The sequence below is a fragment of the Rhinoderma darwinii genome, chromosome 3, assembly GCF_050947455.1.
Source record: "Rhinoderma darwinii isolate aRhiDar2 chromosome 3, aRhiDar2.hap1, whole genome shotgun sequence".
NCBI lineage: Eukaryota > Metazoa > Chordata > Amphibia > Anura > Rhinodermatidae > Rhinoderma > Rhinoderma darwinii.
Window position 1 is genome coordinate 51,500,477 of NC_134689.1, and position 23,855 is coordinate 51,524,331.

Sequence of the window (23,855 nt, forward strand, 5' to 3'; positions counted from 1 at the left end):
TTTCTACAAGATCTTGAAGTATGACTGTGGGAATCTTAGCCCAGTCAAACAGAGGAGCATTTGTGAGGTCAGACACTGATGTTGGATGAGAAGGCCTGGCTCGCAATCTCCACTCTAGTTCATCTCAAAGGTGTGTGATGGGGTTGAAGTCAGGGTTCTGTGTGGGCAAGTCAAGTTCTTCCACACTAAACTCACCCAACCATGCCTGTATGGACCTTGCTTTGTGCACTAGGGCACAGTAATGCTCAAACAGAAAAGGGCCTTTCCCAAACTGCTTCCACAAAGTTGGAAACATACAATTGTCCATGGTATGTTGAAGCATTAAGAGTTCCCTTCACAGAAAATATTGGGCCTAGGCTGAAATACAACCCCATGGCAATATGACTCCTCTGCCAAACTTTAAAATTGGCACAATGCAGTCAGACAGGTAATGTTCTCCTGGCATTCGCCAAACCCAGACTCATCCATCAGACTGCCAGACAGAGAAGGGTGAATAATTACTCTACAGAAGATGTTTCCACTGCTCCAGAGTCCAGTGGTGGCATGCTTTACACCACTCCATCCAATACTTGTCATTGTGCTTGGTGATTTAAGGCTTGCATGCAGCTGCTCGGCCATGGAAACCCACGCCATGTAGCTCCTGACACACAGTTTTTGTGCGGATGTTATTACAGTACCACGTTCGAGTTCAGGGAGCTTCTAAGAATGACCCATTCTTTCACAAATGTTTGTAATGGCAGACTGCATTGCTAGGTGCTTGATTTTATACACCTGTGGCAACTGGAATTATTAAAACACCTTAATTCAATGCTTAACAGGTTCCCGACTTCTGACTGTATTTTTACGGCCAGCGGTCAGGGTCTCTGAAGTCCGCCGTATAGACTAATTAAGGCGGCACTTCAGAGAGTGTGTACGCGTGATCGAATTCACACAGCCCTGTGCCCCGGCTGTTGCTAACAGCCATGGGCACTGGGCAGAGTGTCAGGGGCCAACCTTTTGGTCCCTGAACATGTGATCGCTGTGACAACCAATCACAGCGATCACATGCATTTCAATGCAAAATATAGTGTGCACGCAGAGTATGCTTAACTGGGCAGAGTATCAGGGACCAATCTGATGGTCCCTGAACATGTGATCGCTGTGAAAACCTATAACAGCGATCAGATTTGTTTTATTTTGACATCTCTGGCATCAAATCTCCTGCCTCTTTTCTTCTCCTCAAACATTGTTTAAGGGTACCTACTTTCACATGTGGTGGGACTGTATTGTGATTTGTCACTTTTAGACAGTCGTGTTTAATCTAATATTCCATGTCAGTGCTTCCCCCCTATCCCCTAATCCCGCCCTTGCTTTACGTACCTTACATTTTAATGCGATCGATAAACCACACAGATTAGTAGCGAGCCCCATTTTGTTTTCTGCAAGATCAACCATTACTGAACATTGGGGAAGTCACAGGATTGGTATCCAAGAATACATTTCTGGAACTATTAGATGCAAACCTGAAGGGATTAAACATCAAAATTACTTTGCATTATACAGCAAAAAAAAATACACAACTTAACTTTTCATTCTTTTAGGCCTCAAAAATATTGTGAATTCTTACAGTCATAGTGTTACATCTATGGTCGGGGGTCGTCGTTCTGACTTACCCCTTGACGATCCCGGCCATGGGCATCTCTCTTCTCGGCATTCGCTCCCTCCAGGGAGACACCGGCACTCTCTTCCGGGTCCTCGGATTGTGTCCCGCAGGACGCGCGCGCGCCCGCGTGTGCACGGCCATAAAGGGCCAGTACACGTCCAGCTGCCTAACCTCAATTATCAACCCAAATGGCTGCTGGACTATAATAAGGGGCCCTGCCCACTGGTTCCTTGCCTGAGCGTTGTTGTATACCCTAGTTTGTCTTGCTAAAGGTCTCCCAGTGTTTTACAGTTCCCAGTGTTACCCGTTCCTGCTGTACCCTGTATCCCGTGCTATCATTACCTGCTGTGAAAGTCAAGTCGTGTCTTCACGCTGCATCCACGGCGTTACTTGCTGTGAAAGTCAAGTCGTGTCTTCCCGCTGCATCCGCGGCGTCACCTGCTGTGAAAGTCAAGTCGTGTCTTCCCGCTGCATCCGCGGCGTCACCTGCTGTGAAAGTCAAGTCGTGCTCCTGCTACTGTCTACATTGCCTCAGGTACCCGTTCAGAACTATAGACATTGTTTTGTACCTTGTTGGCCAGCTGCTACCCCGTTACGCGGTACGGCCCAGTGGGTCCACACCCCGCGCCGTGACACATAGGTACTCAGCATGCCACTATATATGCTTCATGTGGCTCCATTTTAGTGAGATATGGGGGAAATACCTCCATAATACAGCGTCCGATTTTTTTCTGTCAGAAATTATATTGAAATTAGAGGCATACACAGGTACAGAAGGATATCATATAAGTCTATGAGTGATGTATAACTGCCCACTTCAGCCCATATAGTCCTCTGCCACTTCTGAATCCCAATGCACACAGTAGGACAGAGCATCATGATTAAAAGAGGGTGCAAGAGACTCAGGCTGAGTGCATTGGGATTCACAGGGGGCAGGGAACTCTGGCTGTGGGCTGAAGCAGAGTGGGGGATTCAAAGTGGGTGCAGGATACTCCGGCTGGGCACATCGGGATTCAGGGAAGTTGCATGAGGAGAGTCAGACTGTGCACATCGAGATTTACAGAGGGTTCAGACAGTGGAATCCGGTTGTGCGCATTTGTGATTCAGAGAGGGGGCAGGGGCAGGTGCGGATTAGGAAAACCATGGACCTCGGGCAGTTTGCAAAGTCTGCCCCCCCCAACTCTGAAGACACCATACCATACTTTTACAGATTTCTGTTTAGGTGTCCACAGATCTGGCACCGTCTTTAATTTCCTGTAAAAACAGAATGAGCCATACAGAAAAGAGAAAGCAGAATTCTTTGACCCTAAAAACTTCAGAATCTTTAACCCTTTCCCGCTGTGGCCACTTTTGACCTTCCTGACAAATCTGACATATCTCACTTTATGTGGTAAGAACTTTTTAATGCTTTTACCTATCCAAGCGATTCTAGAGACATGTTCGACTTTATGTTACTGGTAAAATTTGGTCGATACATTCAGTATTTATTTGTGAAAAACACCAAAATGTAGCAAAAAATTGCAAAACTTTGCATTTTTATCAATTTATTTGTAAGACAAATAATTATACCACACACAATAGTTGCTAATTAACATCCCCTGAATGTCTACTTTAGATTGGCATCATTTTTTGAACATCCTTTTATTTTTCTAGGATGTTACAAGGCTTAGAACTTTAGCAGAAATTTCTCACATTTTCAAGAAAATTTCAAAAGGCTATTTTTTTCAGGGACAAGTTTATTTGCTTTGAGAGGCCCATACAAACCCCCATAAATCACCCCATTTTAAAACTGCATCCCTCAAAGTATTCAAAACATCATTTAGAGAGTTTCTTAACCCTTCAGGTGTTTCACAAGAATTAACCTTTCATGACCGAGCTGATTTTGGCCTTCAGGACCAGCCCCATTTTTCAAATCTGACATGTGTCACTTTATGTGGTAATAACTCTGGAATGCTTTTGCCTATCCAAGCGATTCTGAGATTGTTTTCTCGTGACATATTGTACTTTATATTAGTGGAAAAATTTGGTCAATAAATTAATTGCTTATTTGTGAAAAACACCAAAATGTAGAGAAAATTTGCAAAAATTATGATTTTTCTAATTTTAAATGTATCTTCTTGTAAAACAGATAGTAATACCACACAAAATAGTTACTATTTCACATATTTCATATGTCTACTTTATATTTGCATCATTTTTTGAACATTATTTTATTTTTCTAGGACGTTACAAGGCTTAATACTTTACCAGCAATTTCTCACATTTTCAAGAAAATTTCAAAAGACAATTTTTACAGGGACCAGTTCAGTTCTAAAGCGGCTTTGAGGGCCTTATGTACTAGATAGACCCCATAAATCACCCCATATTAAAAACTGCACCCCTCAAAGTATTCAAAACAGCATTCAGAAAGTTTCTTAACCCTTTAGGTGTTTCACAGGAATTAAAGCAATGTAGAGGAGAAATTGCAAATTTTTTTTTTTTTTGCTGCAATTCATTTGTAATTAGAGATGAGCGAACCGGGACAACCGAACCCGGTTTCGGTCCGAACATCGGGAAAAGTTCGGTTCGCAGCGAATCCGAACTTCACCGGGTTCGGCCGAACACGTTTTGACCGAACCCGGTCAAAAATATTATACAAATCGGCAGCCACTTGTCTCTATCAATCACTGATAGAGAAAAGAGGCTGCTGATTAAAAATAAAATAAAAAGCATTTCATACGTACCCGGTCGTTGTCTTGGTGACGGGTCTCTCTTCTTCCTCCAGTTCGACTTTCTTTTCTGACTCGGCAGCCTGTGATTGGCTGCAGAGGCCGCTGCAGCCTGTGATTGGCTGCAGAGGCCGCGGCAGCGGTCACATGGGCTGTAACGTCATCCATGAATGTCGGGCCGGATGTCGAGAGGGACGCGTCACCAAGGCAACGGCCAGGAGACCGGACTGGAGGAAGCAGAAAGTTCTCAGTAAGTATGAACGTCTACTGCCGATCAGTTAACTCTTTCAGCACCCTGGACAGTGACTATTTACTGACGTCGCCTAGCAACGCTGCCGTAATGACGGGTGCACACATGTAGCCACCCGTCATTACGGGGCCTCATGCACACGACCGTAAAAACACCCGTTATTACGGGTCGTAATTACGACCCGAAATAGCGGGCCCATAGACTTCTGTTAGCCACGGGTACCTTCCCGTTTTCTCACGGGAAGGTGCCCGTGCCGTTAAAAAGATAGAACATGTTCTATTTTTTTATTTTACGGGCCGTGCTCCTATACTTTATAATGGGAGCACGGCTCGGAAAAACGACCGGCTGTCCGTGGCCGGCCGTGCCCGGCCGTGCTCATCTCCTGAAATACTCTGTGCTGCCTTAAAATCTGTGGACAGGTCAGGATCCTGTTTCTTTTAAATGCTGCTGGGGAACTCGCTCGATCCACTATATAAGGCTGCGCTACAGTGCAGCATTTAAAAGAATTAGGATCCTGACCTGTCCAGAGTTTAAGGCAGCACAGAGTATTTCAGGAGATGAGCGTGCGGATATTGTGCAGGGTGGTGACTTGCCAATCATGTGAAGGTGTTATTGAGGACAGGAGTGGAGGAGAGGTAACAGACTGAGCTACGTAATGGTAAGAGCAGAGTTCACAGCAGCACAGAGTATTTCAGGAGAGGAGCGTGCAGATTCAGTGCTGCTGTGAACTCTACCATTAGGTAGCTCTCAGTCTGTCATCTCTCCTCCACTTCTGTCCTCAATAACACTTTCACATGATTGGTAAGTCACCACCCCGCACAAGATCCGGACGCTCATCTCCTGAAATACTCTGTGCTACTGTGAACTCTGCTCTTACCATTACGTGGTGACTTGCCAATCATGTGAAGGTGTTATTGAGGACAGGAGTGGAGGAGAGGTAACAGACTGAGAGCTGAAATACTCTGTGCTGCTGTGAACTCTGCTCTTACCATTACGTAGCTCAGTCTGTTACCTCTCCTCCACTCGTGTCCTCAATAACACCTTCACATGATTGGCAAGTCACCACCCCGCACAAGATCCGCACGCTCATCTCCTGAAATACTCTGTGCTGCCTTAAACTCTGTGGACAGGTCAGGATCCTGTTTCTTTTAAATGCTGCACTGTAGCGCAGCCTTATATAGTGGATCAAGTTCCCCAGCAGCATTTAAAAGAAACAGGATCCTGACCTGTCCACAGAGTTTAAGGCAGCACAGAGTATTTCAGGAGAGGAGAGTGTGATTGGCTGCAAAGGCCTCTGCAGCCTGTGATTGGCTGCAGGGGCCGCTGCAGCCTGTGATTGGCTGCAGAGGCGGTCACGTGGGATGAAGCGTCATCCCTGGAGGCCGGCCTTCTGACGTCATCCTGACGTGCGTGACCGCCACTAGAGCCTGTGATTGGCTGCAGCGGCGACATGGATGAAACGTCATCGCTGGAGGCCGGACAGGTGGAAAGTAAGTATGACATTTTTTTATTTTATTTTTTTATTCCATTAAAATTCGTATTTTCCGCGCGCCAAGCATGGTACTGTCAAGGTTGGTGAAAGAGTTAGTGCAGCCCATTAACTCTTTCAGCACCCTGGACAGTACCATGCTCGGCGCACGGAAATTACAGGTTCGGTCAGAACTAGTTCAGTCCGAATCGAACTTTTTCGTGAAATTCGGCGAACTAGCCGAACCAAACTTTTCATAAGTTCGCTCATCTCTATTTGTAATACATTTTTTTCTGTAACACAAAAGCTTTTACCAGAGAAACGCAACACAATATTTATTGCCCAGATTCAGCAGTTTTTAGAAATATTCCATATGTGGCCCTAGTGTGATAATGGACTGAAATACCGGCCTCAGAAGCAAAGGAGCACCTGGTGGATTTTGTGGCCTCCTTTTTTTAGAATATATTTTAGGCACCATTTCGGGTTTGAAGAGGTCTTGTAGTGCCAAAACAGTGGAAATCCCCCAAAAGTGACACGGTTTTGGAAACTGCACCCCTCAAGGAATTTATCTAGGGGTATAGTTAGCATCTTGACCCCACAGATCTTCTGCTATATTTATTGGAGTTTGCCTGTGAAAGTGAAAATCTACTTTTTTTCTGGAAAAATATAAAAAAAAATAATATTTGCAAGGAATAAAGAATAAAAAACACCCGAAAACTTGTAAAGCTACTTCTCCAGATTACAGCAATACCACATATGTGGTACTAAACTGCTGTTTGGACCCACAGCAGAGCTCAGAAGGGAAGGAGCGCCATTTGGATTTTGAAGCGCAGATTGTGCTGGATTGGTTTTCAGTGCCATGTCGCGTTTGCAACGCCCTGGAGGGAGCAAAACGGTGGAAACCCCCAAAAGTGACCCCATTTTGTAGACTACACCCCTCAAGGAATTTTTCTAGGGGTATAGTTAGCATTTTGACCCCACAGTTTTTTTTGCTGAATTTAGTGGAATTAGGCCGTGAAAATGAAAATCTACTTTTTTCTGAAAAAACATAGAAATGTTTAATTTTTACAATGAATAAAGGAGAAAAATCACCCCAAAATTTGTAAAGCAATTTGTCCTGATTACAGCAATACGCCATATGTGGTAATAAACTGCTGTTTGGACCCACGGCAAGACTCAATATTTGGCTTTTGGAGGTCAAATTTAGCTGGAATGGTTTTCGAGTGTCATGTCGCATTTGCAAAGCCCCTGAGGTACCAAAATAGTGGAAACCTCCCAAAATTCCCTTTAGAGGACTGGAACGAGCGATCATTAGGTCGCTGGTACAATACACTGCAGTACTAATGTATTGCAGTATAATATCATTTTTATAGGCTCCTGTAACTGCGCAATCACTGTTCCTGTCCATTAGTCCCGGGTGTCAGCTGTAATACACAGCGGACACCTGCAGAATATTGAGCGGGCGCAGCGCATGAGCCTGCTCCATATATAACCCGCCGCACCACGACATGCTATTAAGTCGTGGTGCGCGAAGGCGTTAATGCGCAGCGGATGGTGCAAAGTGAAAATGACAATTTTCCACTGATATGCCATTTTAATGCACAATATGTTGTGCCCAGTTTGTGCCACTGAAGACAAATACTTCATACAATGTTGAGCGGGTTCTCCCGGATATAAAATATCATATAAGTGGACGTAAACTGGTGTTTGGGCACGTTGTGGGGCTCAGAAGGGAGGGAGGGCCATTTGGCTTTTGGAGCGCAGAGTTTGCTTGGTAACTGTTCTGTTTGGGGTTTTGCTGGTATTTCAGTTTATGATGTGGGGGTATGTGTAAACTGAGCAGAGTACATCAGGACATAATAAGAGGGTATAATAATTCGGTAAATAAATAATAATCCGCAGATATGTGGCCAATGTCGCACTGATAGATGGCGCCCGATCTTATCCGCTTTTGGACACTGCACAATTTCTGTCGCTATATTCTGAGAGCCAGAACTTTTTTTATTTTCTCTTCACCGGAGCCGTGCGAGGGCTTATTTGTTGCGGAACAATCTGTAGTTTTCATTGGTACCATTTTAGGGTACATGTGATTTTTTTATCACTTTTTATTAATTTTTTTTGGCAAGCAAAGTGACAAAAAAACAAATTCTGTCATTGTTTTTTGTCTTTTTTTCCTTTACACTTTTCACCGTGCGCTATAATGACATTTTACTTTATTCTGCGGGTCGATACGATTACGGCGATACCAAATGTATATAGTTTTTTTATGTTTTGTGGCATTTGCGCAATAAAATCACTTTTCGATAAAATTATTTATTTTTTGTGTCACCATATTCTGAGTGCCATAACTATTTTATTTTTCAGTCAAAAAAGCTGTGTAAGGGCTTGTTTTTTGCGGGATGGGTTGTAGTTTTTATTGGTACTATTTTGCGGTACATGCGATTTTTTTATCACTTTTTATTCTATATTTTTGGAGGGTTGATGACCAAAAAAATAGTGATTCTGACACTATTTTTTTTGCGCTGTTCACCGCGCGGGAAAAATAATATTATAGTTTTAAAGTTTGGGTCATTGTGAACGCGGTCATACCAAATATGTGTACTTTTTTTAAAACATTTTCATTTTTTTTCTATAATAAAAGACTTATTATAGGAAAAAAAGCATTTTTTGTTTGTAACTTTTATAACTTGTTTTTACACTTTTATAAAACATTTTTATTACTTTATTTTTTACTTTTTACTTGTTTTACTTGAAGACTGGCAGCACTGATCGCTGCTATAATACATTACACTACACAGGTAGTGTAACGTATTATAAACTGTCAGTGTGACGCTGAGAGTCACACTGACAGGAAGCCTATGAGGACCGGCCTCCGGCTGGTTTTCATAGGCTGCTGTGCATGGCAGAGTCGGGGGCCGTTGTATGGCCCCCGTTTTTGCCTTATAACCGATTTCAGCACCTGCAATTGGTCCCTGGGAAAGTTTGTTGTAGCAACAAACTTTCCAGTTTGTTGTTGTAACAAACTTTCCAGTTCGCTGCTACAACAAACTTTCCCCACGATCACATGACCGGGACTTGAACCAATTAGGTCCCGGTCATGTCTCCGGGACCAGAGGCAGGGGTTAACAGCGCGATCCGGGTGTCAGCGCTACTCTGAGACACCCGGATCGTGCTTTTAACACCCACCATGAATTCACGTTGGCGCTGCACAGAGCCCAGCAAGTGCAGACGTGAATATACAGTGGGCGGTCAGGAAGCAGTTAAAGCAATGTAGAGGTGAAATTTACAAATGTCATTTTTTTTTATTTATAAATTAATTTTAAATAATTTTTTCTGTAAAACAGAAGCTTTTTTGGGAGAAACGCAACTCAATGTTTATCTACCAGATTCTGCCGTTTTTAGAAATATCCCACACATTGCCCAAGTGTGCTAATGGACTGAAGCACAGGCACCATGTCAGGTTTGAAGAGGTCTTGTGATGCCAAAACTAAAGAAACACCTGAAAAAATACCACATTTTAGAAACTATACCCCACAAGGAATTCATCTAGCGGTTTAGTGAGCATTTTGACCCTACAGGAGTTTCATAGATTTTATTAGAATTTGTACGTGAAAATATTTTTTTTTTTAATTTTTCCAATGAGATGTTGTTTTAACTAAAAACAATCAATTTGCACAAGGAATAAAAAAGAAAAAACACCCCAACATTTGCAAAGCAACTTCTCCAGAGTATGTAAATACTCCATATGTGGTCACAAACTGCTGTTTGGGTATACGGCAGGGCTCAGAAGGGAAGGAGCACCATTTGGCTTTTGAAGCGCAGATTTTGCTGGATTGGTTTCTCGGCACCATGTCATATTTGCAAAGCCCCTGAGGGACCAGCACAGTGGAAACTCCCCAAAAGTGACTCAATTTAGGAAACTACACCCCTTGAGGAATTAATCTAGGGGTGTAGAGAGCATTTTGTCAGGTTTACGTTGTTTTGGACGGAATCAATAGCGCAGTCGACTACGCTATTGATTTTGTCAAAATGACGGAACCCTGTCACAAAGGTGACAGACGGAAATTATTAGCTAGGTTTTTGTCACCATTAAGTTCAATGACTTTCCGCTGAGGGGTTAACACGACGGAAACCTCAAACGGAACCCCTCAGTGGAAACGAACGGTGATGTGAACAGGCACATAGTACATAAATACAGCACCAGAACAAAGCTCAGTGCTCAGTGCTACGGCCGCGGTCACGGACCCCGACCTTCACTTACCTGTTTCCCGCAGATCCTCCTCGTCCTGTCGGCGTCTTACTCCCCAGAGACATCGGCACATGCGCGCACTCTGTCCCGTAGTGATCACTAGAGGGCGCCCGCTGGTTCCCGGCTTTAAAGGGCCAGCGGGCACATACATAAATAATTAATTATTGCCTGATCACCCTGAACTATAAAAAGGGCCCTGCTCTTCTGATCCTTGCCTGAGCGTTGTTAGTTTATGACATGTTAGTCTTTGAAAATGGTCCCTTAGTGTTTTCCTGTTCCCCTTGTTTCCCATGCCCTGCTACCTGTATCCTGTATCCCGTGCTGTGTCCTTGATCCTAAACCTGTTAGTGTTTGAGTCGTGTACAATTGGACCTGCTGTCATCTGCTACATCCTGTATCATCTGCCACGTCCAGTGTCATCTACCACATCCAGTGTCATCCGCCACGTCTGGCGTAACCTGCTGCACCCACCTCCATCCGTGCTAAAGCTGCCGCTACTGTCTGAACTATTTCAGGTACCCTTGTGCTACGTACTGGTATAGACTCTGGCATAGACTGTGACTTGGCCAGCTGCCTCTCCGCTACGGCGGAGCAGCCTAGTGGATCCACATACCCTGTGAGCTTGACAGTACGCTCAGGCCATGGAACCCGCTGGCCAGCCCAAGATCACAGTTCAAAAGATATAGACGGAGATGCATGACCTATGGACACGTCAGGATCAACTCCTTAAGGCTGTAAATTCCATCATGGCCCATCTGGATCAACTCATTGATCTACCTCTGGTTCCTCTTCCAGAGGCTGCTGCCGCTCCACTGCCCGTTGCTCCTCCTGTTTGTTACGGATCCACAGTTTCACTGCCTCTTCCTCCTTGTTATGTCGGTGATCTCAGAGACTGTAGAGGGTTCATCAACCAATGAACGATTCATTTTAGGTTGCGAGCTCATCTCTTCCCCTTTGAGGAGGAAAAAAAGTAGTGTATAACATCTCCCTCCTCGCTGGCAAGGCCCTCACATGGGTGAATTCCATCTTGGAACAACAAGGACCTGTATCCTCTGACCTAACCTTGTTCCTGCAGTCTTTCCGTGCCGTTTTCGAGGACCTGGGCCAAACATCTTCTGCCGCAGCCACTCTGCTAACCCTCAAGCAAGAGGGTACCACAATAGGAGAGTATGCTATCTCCTTCCGTATCCTGGCAGCAGAGTTGGCATGGAACAATGAGGCATTGGTGTCGACCTTTTGGCAGGCACTGTTCTCGCACATCAAGGACGAGCTTGCAGCCCGCGACCTTCCTTCTACCTTGGATGCCCTCATCCTGTTGGCCACTTGGTTGACTTTAGGATTCTGGAGTGCACTCTGGAGGTTCGACAGGTGAGCAAGTGACACAGACCAGCACCCTCGGCCCAGAGACCACTATTGCCTTCCCCTAGTGCGCTACCTGAAGAACCCATGCAGGTAGAGAGAGTCCGGTTGTCCGAACAAGAGAAACAGCGCAGAAGCTCTTCTGGATTATGTCTGTATTGTGGGCTTAAGGCACATTTTGTGTGCCAATGCCCACAGAAACCGGCAAGCTCCAACACCTAGGGTTGCTTGGAGAGGCAACTCTAGGTGGACTTCCCCAAACATCAAAACCTCTTCCAAACTATCGATTTCTGTGGCCATCAACTCCGGAGAGACATCACATTACTCTGCTGCCTATCTTGACTCCAGAGCAGATTCAAATTTCTTTCAACAGGATCTAGTGGATCGCTTACATCTACCCACAGTTCTTCTGGAGAGACCTCTGGCTGTTGCTTCTGTGAATGGTCTACCATTGCTCGATCCAATTGTGTTCATCACGAAACCATTGACACTACAAGTCAGAGCTCTCCACTCTGAACAGATCGCCTTCCTTGTATTACCTAAAGCTATCAGCCCTATTCTGATAGGTCTGCCATGGCTTCACCTACACGCTCCGGTTCTCGACTGGAGGTCCGGAGAAGTTCTTCAATGGAGTCCCAGATGCCATAGCTATTGCCTGTCACAAGTTCACCCCCACTGCCTTAGTCACTCTCCGATCTACCATCTTATTATACTAGTTTTGCGGATGTTTTCAGTAAAAGGGAAGCAGAGACTCTTCCCCCTCATCACATCTACGACTGCCCGGTGTATTTACTCCCTGACACTTCATCACCTCGAGGACGCATCTACCCTCTTTCCCTGCTAGAGACCCAAGCCATGTCCGCCTACGTTAAGGAGAATCTCAAAAGAGGGTTCATCCGAAAGTCTTCCTCCCTGGCTGGAGACGGATTCTTCTTGTGAAAAAGAAGGACGGATCTCTTCAGCCATGTATCAACTACCGGGGTCGGAACTGAATTACTGTTAAAAATAATTATCCCCTGCCGCTCATCTTAGAACTTTTTGACAGAATCCATGGGGCCAAGGTATTCACAAAACTGGACCTACGCGGTGCATATAACGGAATCTGTATCTGCCTACGAGATGAATGGAAAACCGCATTTAACATCCGATATGACCATTGCGAATAGCTTGTGATGCCCTTTGGCTTATGTAACGCTCCAGCTGTGTTCCAGGAATTTGTAAATTAAATTTTCCCTGATCTGCTGTATGTCTGTGTAGTGGTGTATCTCGACGAAATCCTGATTTACTCACCGGATTTAATGACTAATCGGAGGCACGTTCGCAAAGTTCTGTCGCGGTTAAGGGAGAACTGCCTATACGCTAAAATTGTGTGTTTGAGAGAATCTCTCTGCCCTTCCTGGGCTACATCGTGTCTGACCATGGCCTCAAGATGGACCCAGAGAAGGTGAGAACCGTCTTGGAGTGGCAACGTTCACAGGGTCTGCAGCCCATACAAAGATTTCTGGTATTCTCAAACTTCTATCGGCAGTTTATCCAAAACTTCTGATCTCTGACTGCCCCAATCTCGGCCCTCACCAAGAAAGGGGTGAACGCCAAGGTTTGGCATCCAGAGGCAGAATCGGCATTTACTATTCTCAAGAGCGCTTTCACCTCAGCATCTATTCTTCATCACCCTGATGCTTCACAGCAGTTCCTTCTGGAAGTGAACGCATCTTCCGTTGGTGCTGGAGCACTACTAGATCAAAAGAACTCTAAGGGCAGAATGGTGACTTGTGGCTTCTTGTCGAAATTGTTCTCTCTGGCAGAGCGCAACTATTGAATCGGGGATCGGGAGTTGCTGGCCGTCAAGTTGGCATTAGAGGAATGGAGACACTTGCTGGAAGGCGCGGCCTACCCTATTCTCCTTTATACGGATCATAAGAACCTTACGTACTTACAGTCAGCACAACGACTAAATGCTCGCCAAGCCAGGTGGTCGTTGTTCTTCGCTAGATTTCAATTCTTGCTTCACTTCCGTCCTGCTGATAAGAATGTGAAGGCTGATGCCCTGTCTCGATCATTTGAGATTAATGACTCTGAAGAGATTCCCCAATATATCATAGACCCGTTTAGGATTATTGTTGCTAGCCCGTTGAAAATTAGTGACATTCCTCCTGGAAAGACTTTTGTCCGCCTTACGGACAGGAGGTGAATTCTCCGCTGGGGACACCACTCTTAATTGGCGGGGCACTCTGGTGTTCGAAAGACTCAGGACTTCATAGCCTGTCAGTATTGGTGGCCCACGTTGCCTAAGTATGTTGTGAACTATGTCTCTTCATGCGCGAACTGTGCCTCGAACAAGTCTTCCTGCTCCAAACCTGCTGGTCTGCTCCTTCCCCTGTCCGTTCCTGATGCCCCTTAGCAGCATATAGCTATGGACTTCCCCCCTCGGATGGATGTACTACTACAATCTGGGTAGTAGTGGATTGTTTCTCCAAGATGACGCATTTTATTCCACTGACAGGCCTCTCGTCTGCTCCTCACCTGAAAAGTCTTCCGGCTACACGGTCTCCCTCTACATATTGTCTTGGACCGGGGTGTGCAGTTTAGATCTAAGTTCTGGAGAGCCCTGTGCAACCTACTGGACGTTAATCTTGACTTCTCTTCCCCCTATCACCGTCAGATCAAGTGGAGAGCACCAACGAAATTTTAGAGAATTATCTTCGCCACTTTGTTTCCGCCCAACACGACAATTGGGAGCAACTCTTGGTGGAATTCTCATAGTCTCCCTTCTACATTGTGTACAGCCAGCATCCTCAAGTTCCTCTTCCTATGCCAGCCATGACTCAAGTACCGGCAGCTAACTCTTCATTTGGCTCCTTTGTTCACATCTGGCAGCAAACTAAGGCTGTGATTCTACAAGCATTGGACGGCATGAACAAGCATGCCGATTAAAGAAGGAAAATTCACCCTCAATTCCCTCCTGGAGTCAAGGTCTGGCTGTCCTCGAAAAACATTTGACTCAAGGTGCCTTCTCACAAGTTCGCTCCTAGGTTCCTCGGTTCTTTTGAGGTCCTACAGCGGATCAACCCAGTATCCTATAAACTTCGGTTGCCTTCTACTCTGAAGATTCCCAACTCGTTCCATGTGTCCCTCCTTAAACCGATGGTCCTGTACCTCTACAGTAAAGCTCCTAGGTCTGCAGTTGCTCCCAGTTGTTCTTCTGAGGTATTCGAAGTGTAGGAGATTCTGGACCGCAAGATGGTAGGGGGAAGGACTTTCTATTTGGTGGACTGGAGAGGGTTTGGTACTGAGTAGAGATCCTGAGAAGCCAGAGGAGAACCTTAACCCCCCCATTCTTATTTAAAAATTCCTCTCTCGCTCTGGACCCAAGAAAAGGGGGCATAAGGGGGGGCGTACTGTTACGGCCGCGGTCACGGACCGCGACCTTCACTTACCTGCCTCCCGCAGATCCTCCTCGTCCTGTCGCCGTTTTCCTCCCCAGAGACGTCGGCACATGCGCCCGCTCTGTCCTGTAGTGATCACTAGAGGGCGCGTGCACTGGTTCCCGGCCTTAAAGGGCCAGTGCACACATATGTAAATAATTCATTCCCTTCTGATCCTTGCCTGAGCATTGTTAGCTTATCCCATGTTAGTCTATACAAATGGTCCCTTAGTGTCATCCTGTTCCCGTTGTTTCCCGTTCCCTGCTACGTGCATCCTGTATCCCGTGCTGTGTCCTTGTTCCTGAGCCAGTTAGTGTTTAAATCGTGTCCTACGGCACCTGCTGTCACCTGCCATGTTCGGTGTCATCTGTTACGGTCAGTGTCATCTGCCACATCCAAGTTTCATCTGCCACGTCCAGTGTCATCCGCCACGTCTGGCATAACCTGCTGCACCCACTTCCATCCATGCTAAAGTCTTGGCTACTGTCTGGACTATTTCAGGTACCCTTGTGCTGCAAACTGGTATAGACTCTTGCATGGACTGTGACTTGGCCAGCTGCCTCTCAGCTACGGCAGAGCGGCCTAGTGGGTCCACATACCCTGTGAGCGTGATACTCAGTACATAAATACAGCACCTAAACCAAGCTCAGTAAAGAAATACAGAACCAGAATCAAGTTCAGTACATATATACACCACCAGAACCAAGCTCAGTAGATAAATACAGTACCAGCACAAATACAGATCAGTACAGAGATAATTTGCAAATTCAGGGTAACCCCTGCCATGTAGTTTTTATACGGCATAAAACTACAGCTCCCAGCATGGCACGCCAATGGTAAGGATATTCTGGTAGTTGATGTTTCACCCAAAAAAAATTATACCACCCATCATCTCGCTGCAGGTCATACATTGAGTACAGTACTGATTAGAAGCAGAATAAACATTTACATTGAGTGACTCACGACATCTTTTAGATTGTAGTCGTTCTTTTTCTCTTTTCTTCTCCATCATGACTTCTCCTGGCCCATTTCTGCAATTTGCCGCCCAGATGTCTTCAGATTCTCACTTTTCAAACATTTCCGCACATATATACGAAGATAAAATTCTCATGGTGCCACACACTATGCTCCTATATATAATAGCGCCATACACTGCACCTCTAAATATAATAGCACCATACACTGTGTCACACACACACACACACACACACACACACACACACACACACACACACACACACACACACACACACACACACATACAGTGCCCCCTGTAGATAGTGCTTCTCATAGAGCCCCCTGTATATAGTGGCCCCTGTAGATAGTGCCCCTCATAGGGCCCCCTGTAGATAGTGCCCTTCATAGAGCCCCCTGTAGATGGTGCGCTAAATAGAGCCCCCTGTAGATAGCACCCCCATACAGACTGCCCCTATAGAACCTCCTGTAGATATTGCCCCATAGAGCCTACTGTAGATACTGCTCCCATAGAGCCCCCTGTAGATAGTGCCCTCCATAGATCCCCCTGTAGATAGTTGCGCCCATAGATCCCCCTGTAGATAGTTGTGCCCATAGATCCCCCTGTAGATAGTGTCCTACATAGAGCCCCCTGTAGATAGCACCCCCATACATACTGCCCCTATAGAACCTCCTGTAGATAGTGCCCCCAAAGAGCCTAGTGTAGATACTACTCCCCATAGAGCCCCCTGTAGGTACTGCCCCTCCCATAGAGCCCCTGTAGATAGTGCCCGCCATAGATCCCCCTGTAGATAGTTGTGCCCATAGATACCCTGGTAGATAGTTTCCCCCAATAGATCCCCTGTAGATAGTGCCCCACATATAGCCCCCTGTAGATAGTGACCCCATAAACCCTCCTGTAGATACTGCCCCCAGAGTCACCTTTAGAGCCCCCTGTAGAAAGAGCCCACTGTAGAAAGGGCACTCTGTAGATAATGCCACTCATGCTGTTAACTGAAAAAAACCAAAAACTTTACAGACTCATCTGTTCCCATTCCCACATTGTCCTCCAGCAACGCAGGCCTCTTCTGACCAAGTCTGCTGGAGCTGAACGACGCAAGCGGCACGATGATGCCGCTTGTATTATTGAAAATCGCTGAATGGCAGGGCAACAAACTAATGCTGTATTGTCGATCGGCGCTTGCTTAATGGGCATAATATCTGCCCATGAAAAAGGACCTTAATATAGGAGCCACAATGATGAGAAAATTAGACTTTTTAGGTAATGGAATTTAGAGAGGCATGATCCATAGTGAAACTAGACATGTTAGCGTACGTTCACACTGAGTTTTTTTGCAGGCAGAAAATTCTGCCTGGAAGAATCAGCTTCAGTTTTTTTGAAGTGGTTTGCACCACAGGCGTTTTTTAATGCAATTTTTGACAGATTTTTTGACACTTATTTGACTTATTTCTTCAACAGGCAAAGGCAAAACCCACGAGTGGTTTTTGACATAAAACGCGTAAAAAAACACTTTGGAAAAATGCATCGACCGTCGTGGCATTTTTCCGTCTCCCATAGATTTCAATGGGGTTTTAGCGGTGGAAAACGCTTCAAGATAGGGCATATCACTTCTTTTTTCCCGCTAAAAAACGCTATTTCGCCCCTTTTTGCCACTGTTTTTGCTGCCTTTTCCACAGCAACGAAACGTGTCAAATAACTCTGTGAACAGGGCCTTAGAGATAGTGCCTGGCACGCAGGAGTTTCCAGGTTCAAATCCAGACACTCTATCAGCATTTCCATCTGATTTGACAGATAGAATAATGCTACATGTGGCGCAATTTTTTTCCAGTCAAAATGACAAGACTAAAGAACCAAATTACTGAAGCTACCTGAACATCTGCTAGCCCTACATTTGGCAAGAACGGATAAATATAATCATATGGTTAGAACAACACCAAATGACAAACTTTGATTATACCTCCAGGACATAATGTATAATGGTGTGAATCCCATAACCACTATTGTACTGTTCTGAGAGTACTATTACTGTGTGTGAAGTACAAAAGGGCTGTGCTATTACAGTGTGGAACACCAAGAGGGGCATTATTAATGTCTGGGGCACTATGGATGGAAAGTTTGTGTAGTGTGTGGGGAATAGGTGAGGAGGGTGCAAGAAAATTAAGAAGCCAAAGATGTCTGTGCTGCAAATTCTACAGAGACGAGTTGTGGCTGTAAGAAATTTTCATGTCGGTCAGGGCTGGATGAAAAAAAAAGGGAAAGTCAATGACTTCTATTGGAGAAGACGTCTCCTGTGAGTCACTGTATATAATTGTACTATATTCACTTATATAGTCTGCAGTTACCCTGTGTAGATGTGGTATCTACAACTACATGTTCACTGTATGGTTTTTATTCAGTAATAGTATGGTAATGTTTTTCAGTCACTATGTGGTACAGTACTGTGCGGTCATGGCGGGGGATATATTGTTTGTTGTTTTGTATAATGGTATCACTGGTAATATTGGCCTTGGTATAGTTTGTTCAATAACAGTATGGTGATACTTTTTCCTTGTATGGTGTTATTTGGTAACTGTGTACTGTAACTTAGAGGTATATAATTCTACACAGAAAAAAAATATATAGCAAAATTATCTTACTCATATGTTGTCCTTGATACTAGCAAAGGGACTGGGTTCAGTGAATTCGAACAAGAAAGGGGGGGGGGCAGGTTGAAAATCTGCCCTGGGGCCCATTGACCTCCAGAAACACCCCTGATAATGTTGTCTGTGCATAAGCCATTTATGTTGTTGTTGGCAAATTTCGATAGCAGTGGTTACAGTAACATAGAAAATTTTAGTGGTGATAATTGACACCCCTGGTAAGTACTATTGGTGATAAGAAAAGATATAGCGAGAAATCCTGAGGATAATACTTTGGCTGAAAGGGAGCAGTATAGAGCCAAGATTGCAGATTAAATAAACACTCTAAAAAAAAGCATTAAGGCCCTGTTCACACTGAGTTTTTTGCAGGCAGAAAAATCTGCCTCAAAATTCCTTCAGGAATTTTGAGGCAGATTTTGACCTGCCTGCACGCTGTTTGCAGCATTTTTAGCGTTTTTAGCGGCGCTTTTCGCCCGCGGCCTGAATATATGGAGATATGTCTGGTAGAAATATCTTTGGCATACAGTTTAGAGAAAGACATCACTATTGCTGATAACATTTCTGGAGGACAGAACTCTATTTCTGCTGCCATACTGTAGATGTTAATTAAAATTGGTTACAGGATAAAAGAGTTTTTTTAAATAATAGCTGTTAGTAAGGTTGTCTGGCCCACGTGCCTTAGCATTAGGTGTTAATTGCAGTAAATTCTTATGTATTGGTGACGGTGGCATGAGAGAACAGGTCTGATGAGGAGAGAGAAGGTAAATGTTAAGAGCTTAAGAACTGGTTAATTTACGTTTATGATCATTGGATATATCTGGGGAGTCTCTAATGATATAAAGAGCATGGTAGTAGTTCATTAATATCCTGTGGGAGAGTGATCTGAATCATGTTTTTAAAGCATGAATGTGGTTCTTTGATTGGCTGCTTTGTTTAAAACATTTTGACCCACAGCGCTCCTGGTCAAAAGCTACTAGTATGTGCATCAAATTCGAGGATTTTTTTCATGTCATGTGTTTGTTTATTAGAGTAGAATGGAGATGGGCCCTAAGAGCCCTAAGTTCTAGTGTGACTAAGGAGCTGACTGTTTCTTTGTTTTTGTCAAGGGATTACAATTTATAGATTTGAGTAGATCATGGGTAGATTTTTCTCCTAGCTTTCGACATGATGCAACTTGGATACAGATCCCTGTCATGTATGCCTTATGGGCATTTCATAAGAAGGGCAAGTGGCTATCTGTTGCAGTAAAGTATACCTCAAAGTCTAGTTTGAAATGAAATTTCACATGGTCCCTAGTGGTGAGGTGTTTTAAAAAAAAAGGAGATTTATTCTCCAGGAGTTAGGGACAAGTGATGGAAATGTGTCGTGGTCAGACCACATGATTGTACCAATGGATGAATGAGAAAGATAGCTGAGGGTGGTCTTACACGGTCTTACATGGCCTGACATGGGCCGTGTGAACGAGCACTGATCAACAAGACAGATCGTTGATCAGCGTTCATTTGCTCCTTTCACAAGGTGCTAGTATGGGAAGGAGCGCTCGTTACTACGATCGCTTATCCCCATACATTTCTATCATGTCTGCAGCACAGGGAGATGTGCTGCCGGCAACGATAATATTTTTGGCATTTAAAACTATACAATCAGCTGATAGACGAGCATTTGCTTATTCATCGACTGATCGTTGCCCGGTTTACACAGGGCAATTATCGGGAACGAGCGTTCCGTTCAAAATTGGCCGGTGTAAAAAAGCCCTAAGACTTTGTTTACTCACCAAAACAGACTTTTACTCAAGTAAAAATAGATCTATCCTAGAGTAAACCCAAGGGGTGCAAAGAAAAATTTACTATCCCATTCATTACCTTGTTGACAGCGCAAAAGCATCATACAATTCCACTTAGTGTAAAGTCTAGTAAAAGGCAGAACGTGGTCTATGAGTTTTTTTTAGGTATCCATAGAGGGATGTCACATAGGTTTCGTGGACCCACTGGGTGGTACCGCCTTGGTGGTATGGCAGCTGGCCAACCGGGCGCAGGTCAGAGTCTATAGTTCATATAGTGTACCTGTGGCATCTCGGACAGTAGCAAGGCAGGCTTGGCAGGAACTTGGCAGCAGGTAGACATCAGGCGTGGAGAAGCAGGACAGGCATGGTATATAGCACAGCACGGCTACAGCTCAGCACGGCACTATATCAGGATACAGGTTCCAGGAACAGGGAACACTGGGAGCAGGAAACACTAACGGACCATTTGCAAGACAAACTTGGAATACGACAACAACGCTCAGGCATGGGAGGATGGGGCTGGGACCTGCTTATAGCCCAGGGTGCTCTGGGAGCAAATAGCTCAATCTCCAACATGCGTGTGCTCTGGCTTCTTAACCCCTTTAGGACGCAGTCTGTTTTGACCTTGTGGCACAGCCGATTTTTTCAAATCTGACATGTGTCAATTAATGTGGTAATAACTTGGGAATGATTTTACCCATCCAAGCGATTCTGAGATTGTTTTCTCGTGACATATTGTACTTTTTGATAGCGGAAAAATTTGGTCGATAAATTTAATATTTGTTAGTGAAAACCACCAAAATTTTGAGAAAATGTGCAAAAATTAGCATTTTTCTAAATTTAAAGAATCTGCTTGTAAAACATATAGTAATACGACACAAAATAGTCACTAGTTACCATTTCCAATATGTGTACTGTGTTTGCATAATTTTTTGAATGTCCTTTTATTTTTCTAGGAAGTTACAAGGCTTAGAACTTTAGCAGCAATTTCTCACATTTTCAAGAAAATTTCAAAAGGCTATTTTTACAGGTACCAGTTTAGGTCTGAAGTGGTTTTGAGGGCCTTATATATTAGAATCCCCAAATAAATCACCCCATTTTAAAAACTGCACCCCTTAAAGTATTCAAAACAGCAGTCAGAAAGTTTCTTAGCCCTTTAGGCGTTTCACAGGAAATAAAGCAGAGTAGAGGGGAAATTTACAAATTAATTTTTGTTTTCCGAAATTCATTTGTAATAGAAGGTTTTATCAGAGAAACACAAATCAATATTTATTGCCCAGGTTCTGCAGTTTTTAGGAATATCCCACATGTGGCCCTAGTGCCCTAATGGACCGAAACACAGGCCACAGAAGCAAAGGATCAACTAGTGGATTTTGGGGTCTGCTTTTTTTTAGATTATATTTTAGGCACCATGTCAAGTTTGAAGAGGTCTTGTAGTGCCAAAACAGTGGAAACTTACCCCATTTTGGAAACTACACCCCTCAAGGAATTTATCTAGGGGTATAGTTATCATTTTGACCCCACAGGTATTTTGCTATGTTTATTGGAGTTAGTCTGTGAAAATTAAAATCTACTTTTTTCTGAAAAAACATAGAAAATAAAAATATTTACAAAGAATAAAGAAAAAAAATGCACCCCAACATTTGTAAAACATCTTCTCCTGATTACGGAAATACCCCATATGTGGTAATTAACTGTTGTTTGGACCCACAGCAATGCTGAGAAAGGAAGGAGCGTCATTTGGATTTTGGAGCGCAGATTTTGCTGGATTGGTTTTCAGTGCCATGTGCGTTTACAACGCCCTGGAGGGAACAAGACAGTGGAAACACCACAAAAGTGACCCCATTTGGCAAACTATGCCACTCAAGGAATTTTTCTAGGAGTATAGTGAGCATTTATACCACACAGGTTTTTTTTTTGCAGGATTTAGTAGAATTAGGCCGTGAAAATTAATATCAAAATTGTTGTCCACTAAAATGTTACATTTTTTCATTTTCACAAGGGATAAAGGAGAAAAAATCACCCTAAACTTGCAACGCAATCTCTCCCGAGTATGACAATACCCCACATGTGGTAATAATTGATTTTTTTTTAATAGACATTAATTAACCTTTGCCGGACTGATCCTTTTTTGCTTTTCCATTTTAGTTTTTCACTCCCCGCCTTCCAAACGCCATAACTTTTTTATTTTTCCATTAATAGAGCAGTGTGAGGGCTTATTTTTTGCGGGAAGGGTTGTAGTTTCTATTGACACCATTTAAAGTACCATATAATTTACTGGGAAACCGAAAATAAAATTCTTTGCGGGGTGAAATTGGAAAAAACTGTGATTCCTCCATTGCTTTTTGGGTTTTGTTTTTACCGCTTTCACCGTGCGGTAAAAACGAAAACTTAACTTTATACTGCGGGTCAATATGATTATGGTGATACCAAATGTATATATTTTTTTTATATTTTACTACTTTTAGAAAGAAAAAACAATTTGTTAAAAAATAATTGTTTTGTATCAACACATTCTGAGAGCCATAGCTTTTTTATTTTTTGGTCGATTGAGCGGTGTGAGGGTTTATTTTGGCGGGACGAGCTGTAGTTTTCTATTGGTACCATTTTTTGGTACATGCAACTTTTTGATCACTTTTTATTAAGTTTTATTTAGAGCTTTGGTGACCAAATTTTTGGTGTTTTAAATGCTTATTTTCTTACGCCGTTCATTATGCACTATGAATTACAGTTTTACTTTATTCTGCAGGTCAATACGATTACTGCGATACCATATGTATATCGTTTTTTTATGTTTTGCAGTGTTTGCACAATAAAATCACTTGTTTATAAAATAATTTATTTTTTGTGTCACCAGTCTGAGAGCCATAACTTTTTTATTGTTTAGTCAAAAAAGCGGTGTAAGGGCTTGTTTTTTGTGGGACGGGTTGTAGTTTTTATTGGTACTATTTTGGGGTACATGCAACTTTTTCATCACTTTTTATTCTATATTTTTGGAGGGGTGGTGACCAAAAAATAGTGCTTCTGGCATTGTTTTTAGTTTTTTTTTTTTCTGCGGTCTTCACCGTGCGGGAAGAATAAAATTATAGTTATATAGTTATATAGATTGGGTCGTTAAGAACGCGGTGATTCCAAATATGTGTACTGTTTTTTTAACGGTTTAATTTTTTTCCTATAATAAGAGACTTATTATAGGAAAAAAAAATCTTTTATTTTTACACTTTTCTAAAAAAAAAATGATTTACTTTTTTTACTTTTTTCTTTACTGTTTACACTTTCTTTTTTTTACCTGCAGCTCTGATCGCTGCTAGAATACATTACAATGTATTCCAACTGTCAGTGTGACGCCACAGTCA